Below are 6,242 nucleotides of genomic sequence, written 5' to 3'. Positions count from 1 at the left end.
TAATCTATTGCTCAGCAAACAAAAAATGTTTTACAGAAAACGTTTAAATGTCGGGTTATATAAAGGGTATAAAAACGTTTTAATAACATTCCAAAAACATTTTTGAAAACTTGATACAAAACATTCTAAACAGAATGTTATTTTGGGGTTGAAAAATATTTTGCGAAAAATGTTTGCCCAAAATATTTGCAATAACGTTTTAAAAAGTTTTCATGACCTTTATATAACCCGACATTTAAATGTTATTAAAACGTTTTGAAAAAACATTTTAAGAACATTTCTGTGTTTGCTGGGTCCAAATATTTTATCATAATGTTATTTAATTGTTGACAAAATATTTGGCAAAAAATGTTTGCAAAAATAGTTACAATAACATTTTTGAAAACATTTTAAAAATATTGTTGTAGTGTGTTTTCATACAAAACGTTTTAAAACGTTTTCATGACCTTTATATAACCCGACATTTTAATGTTATTAAAACGTTTTTATGTAAACCAAAAGCCAAAATATAACTTATTAAAAACGTTTTTAAAACGTTTTTGTGTTTGCTGGGATGCTAAGTCTTATGATTTCCTTCTTTTTTGTATTATTTCGTTAGGTTTAAAAATGCTATCATCAGTAGATATAGGCATAACAAAATATATTCAACCTTTCTCAATTTCTTTGTATTTTACAAATAAATACTATCTTGAGTAGATAGCGGAAAAACTAACAAGCAAACAGATAAACAGACAAACAAAAACATCAAAACAAACTTTCCTAACAGACGTTTTCTAAATTATCTGTTGTTTTATTAGGCCCACAATGCTATCTTCAGAAGATAGCCGTTTGCGAGCGCGTTGCGAGAAAATGATGCAGATCGTAAATGATGCAGGTCGTAAGTGGGCTCGCGCGTGTTCACAGAAGATGATGGATGTCGCAACGGGTGATTTGCAAATTGCACCGTAAATGGTATCTTGAGTAGATAAAAAAACCAGACAGACAGACAAACGAACATGAAATATAAAAAAAATATACCAAATGATCTTTCTGACTCGTCTCATGCTAAGTCTTATGATTTCCTTCTTTTTTGTATTGTTTCATTAGGTTTAAAAATGCTATCATCAGTAGATAGACCTAACAAAATATATTCAACCTTTCTCAATTTCTTTGTATTTTACAAATAAATACTATCTTGAGTAGATAGCGGAAAAACTAACAAGCAATCAGATAAACAGACAAACAAAAACATCAAAACAAACTTTCCTAACAGACGTTTTCTAAATTTGTGAAATATTTTCTGTTGTTTTATTAGGCCCGCAATGCTATCTTCAGAAGATAGCCGTTTGCGAAGCGCGTTGCGAGAAAATGATGCAGATCGTAAATGATGCAGGTCGTAAGTGGGCTCGCGCGTGTTCACAGAAGATGATGGACATCGCAACGAGTGATTTGCCAATTGTACCGTAAATGGTATCTTGAGTAGATAAAAACAAAAACAGACAGACAGACAGACAGACAAACAAGAAATATAAATAAATATACCAAATGATCTTTCTGACTCGTCTCATCCCAGCAAACACAAAACGTTTTCGACGTCATTCGCAAAAGGTTATAAAAGGTTGTCAGAAAACGTTTAAATGTCGGGTTATATAAAGGGTATATTAATGGTATAAAACGTATTCATAACATTAAAAATAATTTTTGATAATCTATTGCTCAGCAAACAAAAAATGTTTTACAGAAAACGTTTAAATGTCGGGTTATATAAAGGGTATAAAAACGTTTTAATAACGTTCCAAAAACATTTTGAAAACTTGATACAAAACATTCTAAACAGAATGTTATTTTGGGGTTGAAAAATATTTTGCGAAAAATGTTTGCCCAAAATATTTGCAATAACGTTTTAAAAAGTTTTCATGACCTTTATATAACCCGACATTTAAATGTTATTAAAACGTTTTGAAAAAAACATTTTAAGAACATTTCTGTGTTTGCTGGGTCCAAATATTTTAACATAATGTTATTTAATTGTTGACAAAATATTTGGCAAAAAATGTTTGCAAAAATAGTTACAATAACATTTTTGAAAACATTTTAAAAATATTGTTGTAGTGTGTTTTCATACAAAACGTTTTAAAACGTTTTCATGACCTTTATATAACCCGACATTTTAATGTTATTAAAACGTTTTTATGTAAACCAAAAGCCAAAATATAACTTATTAAAAACGTTTTTAAAACGTTTTTGTGTTTGCTAAGGATGCTAAGTCTTATGATTTCCTTCTTTTTGTATTATTTCGTTAGGTTTAAAAATGCTATCATCAGTAGATATAGGCATAACAAAATATATTCAACCTTTCTCAATTTCTTTGTATTTTACAAATAAATACTATCTTGAGTAGATAGCGGAAAAACTAACAAGCAAACAGATAAACAGACAAACAAAAACATCAAAACAAACTTTCCTAACAGACGTTTTCTAAATTATCTGTTGTTTTATTAGGCCCACAATGCTATCTTCAGAAGATAGCCGTTTGCGACGCGTTGCGAGAAAATGATGCAGATCGTAAATGATGCAGGTCGTAAGTGGGCTCGCGCGTGTTCACAGAAGATGATGGATGTCGCAACGGGTGATTTGCAAATTGCACCGTAAATGGTATCTTGAGTAGATAAAAAAACCAGACAGACAGACAAACGAACATGAAATAAAAAAATATACCAAATGATCTTTCTGACTCGTCTCATGCTAAGTCTTATGATTTCCCTTTTTTTGTATTGTTTCATTAGGTTTAAAAATGCTATCATCAGTAGATAGACCTAACAAAATATATTCAACCTTTCTCAATTTCTTTGTATTTTACAAATAAATACTATCTTGAGTAGATAGCGGAAAAACTAACAAGCAATCAGATAAACAGACAAACAAAAAACATCAAAACAAACTTTCCTAACAGACGTTTTCTAAATGTGTGAAATATTTTCTGTTGTTTTATTAGGCCCGCAATGCTATCTTCAGAAGATAGCCGTTTGCGAGCGCGTTGCGAGAAAATGATGCAGATCGTAAATGATGCAGGTCGTAAGTGGGCTCGCGCGTGTTCACAGAAGATGATGGACATCGCAACGAGTGATTTGCCAATTGTACCGTAAATGGTATCTTGAGTAGATAAAAACAAACAGACAGACAGACAGACAGACAAACAAGAAATATAAATAAATATACCAAATGATCTTTCTGACTCGTCTCATGCTAAGTCTTATGATTTCCTTCTTTTTTGTATTATTTCATTAGGTTTAAAAATGCTATCATCAGTATTATAATATCACCTTTCTCAATTTCTTTGTATTTTACAAATAAATACTATCTTGAGTAGATAGCGGAAAAACTAACAAGCAAACAGATAAACAGACAAACAAAAAACATCAAAACAAACTTTCCTAACAGACGTTTTCTAAATTTTCTGTTGTTTTATTAGGCCCGCAATGCTATCTTCAGAAGATTTCTTTGTATTTTACAAATAAATACTATCTTGAGTAGATAGCGGAAAAACTAACAAGCTTTTCTCTCTTCTCTCTTGCCGTCATTGGCCTCATGACCCCCCCCCCCCCTCACGAGCTAGCTCCGCCGGGCACGAGCTAAGCCAAGTTTCATGTCTTGGCCGTGGATCGATATTCTATTATAAGTAGGTCCACGTCCCGGAACGCTTGTTCATGTTCTGCATGGCTGTTTCTGTTATGAACTTATGCCCCTCTGAAATCAAGCGCATGAAAAACTCTGCCGAAACGCTCATTCCAGATCCCTTAAGGGATTACTTCCGGTCCGAAACGAAATTCCTTCAAAACCGGGCTTCAAAATGCCTCTTCTGGCAAAAATAAGATAGCAGAGTGATGCCACGTGCACACATGCAATGTCTATGGGGTGTTCATAGATTTTGGGGTCAAAGGTCATTAAGGGGTCACACCACGGCTGTGTTCGTGGTCTAAGACCACAGCTATGTCTAGTTATTATTTTGTTGGGTTTTTTTTGTTCGACAATAAAAATCACACGTAATAATACTTTTCAAGTTTCATGAACCCAAATAAATTTAATATACCATCAAAATAAACATGGTTTGTTAATTGCATTCTCTTGAAATACATATTAATTTCATTTTTAATTCTTAGCTTTCTTTTTTTTACCTTAGTTAAGGTGGGCTGATTACTTGTGAACACTGCTTTGTAAGCACAAAATTTGCATATATAATTTTCCATAATTATGTACAATTGACATGTAGGCCTATAATACATATTGTTTTGTTTTTCTATACATTTGGTATACAAAGTACAAACGCTTATCAACAATGATAAGCACAACAATGATATCAGGATATGATTTAGAAAGTTCACATAAACATCCTCCCAAATAGGGGAGGGGCACCACGTGAGATTTTTTTCGTACATCATATTTGAAGGGGTGGGTGTAATATAGTCCTAACCCTCACCCTTTTTTCGGTGCACTTGTTACTGGTTTCGAATCAATTGCAGTTAAAACATATAGATTGGACAACTACTTAATCCATTTTTATAAAAAAAATAATCATTATATTGTTCTTATTAAAATAATGTGTAATTTTTGCACCAATGTGAACTTATTGGCATGATTACAGCTGTTATGCTGCTTTTCTTCAAAAAAGAAATGTGGGTTAGCACTATATTGCCACCGAATTTAAACCGGGGCTCCTGGATTATCTATGAACAACAATTTTGATCTGGAATCATTGAGAACGTGTTTCTTACATCAACAACGACTAGATTCGATATTTTTTTCAAAGAAATATCCATCTCATAAGTAGTTCTAGAAACTCGTGTGGAATTCTTGGGGCAAAGAGTCCCAACCCACACGGTTTGTGTGTAAAAATTGTACAAATGATTTCAACAAAACAGTTAGTCTGTTGAAGAACTCCTATACTTAATGCTTGTATACTTTACTTATGGAAATTCTCATGTAGGGCCTACTTGGTCAAAAAACAACTTATATGTGTTTCAGGTGGGTTAGGACTTTATTACACCCACCCCTCATTTGTAAATTTTGATTTTCCCCCCGTTTTTCACAATTTAATAAGGAATAAAGCAAAACTTGCTGAAAAAAAGATTTTCTGAAAAAAATCCAACTAATTTTATATCATGCATTACAAATATAATGTACGAAAAGAAATGTCGCGGGCGGCACGTGCTCGTCATCGCAAACTAAATGTTTAAGGCAATATACACGTCATTGCTGCATGCACACCCCACGCAGCACGAAACCATATCATCGAGGGTAAACACACCCCATGTGTAATCACTTCCAAATAAAATGTGGACGCCGTTTGAATCCGTGCTCATCCAATCGACATACCGAGGACCTTTTCCACCATTTTGTTTGTGTGTTTTGGAATTTAAAGGAAGGTGACCTGATATATTTGGAAAAAAGAATTCTTTAAAACTTACGTAGGCCTATAACATAACAATGTTATCCCTTTCAAGCATTCATGCAAATAGAACATAGGCCTATGTTTTTTTGTAAATGTAACTAATTCCTTATGAAATTACTGACATTCATACAGCGTGATATTGGTAGTCTACAGTATTGTTATTTAATGATAATCATCATGATCATGTAATATAGGCCTACTGATTTCAAATGAAAGACCATATATTTCTCAGACACAGTACCTATTAAAATTAGAAGTTCCAACTCAGTATATTTCCAAAGAAAGCATCAAATTTTTAGCCTCAAACGTGGTATACCACAGTCGAGACTAATTTGACAGTTTTTTGACGATTTCTTCGAAAATATACTCATTTGGAACTCCTAATTTCAATATGTTAATGAGAAAAATATGAGCTTTCACCTGATACCAAAATCTGCATTTTCATGGGGGTAAAGTGGGGGATGAGGCCGTCAATCAGGTTACCCACCTTTAACCTAACACGTACGATAGAGGACGTATTTAACAAATGCATTAGACACGCAATTGCGATAATTGCACACCTCCTTGAACCGAGGACGGTCCCCCATTGCAAAACGGTCCACGGTTTAAATATGAAGTGCGAGTCAGTGTATCCTCGTTTGTTGACAAACACCTACGCAATTTAACACACATTAAAATACGATTTCTGCTGCATTATTTGTATGGCGTTCTTAATATTATAATGTCAGCCATGTAGGCATATAAGATGCAGAAGAAAAGTGGTTTAAACAAGTTGTATAGGCCTAAACGTTGTTTAAGGGTGAACTGAACAGTC

The sequence above is a fragment of the Amphiura filiformis genome, chromosome 17, assembly GCF_039555335.1.
Source record: "Amphiura filiformis chromosome 17, Afil_fr2py, whole genome shotgun sequence".
NCBI lineage: Eukaryota > Metazoa > Echinodermata > Ophiuroidea > Amphilepidida > Amphiuridae > Amphiura > Amphiura filiformis.
Note: the sequence above shows the minus strand (reverse complement) of the source record.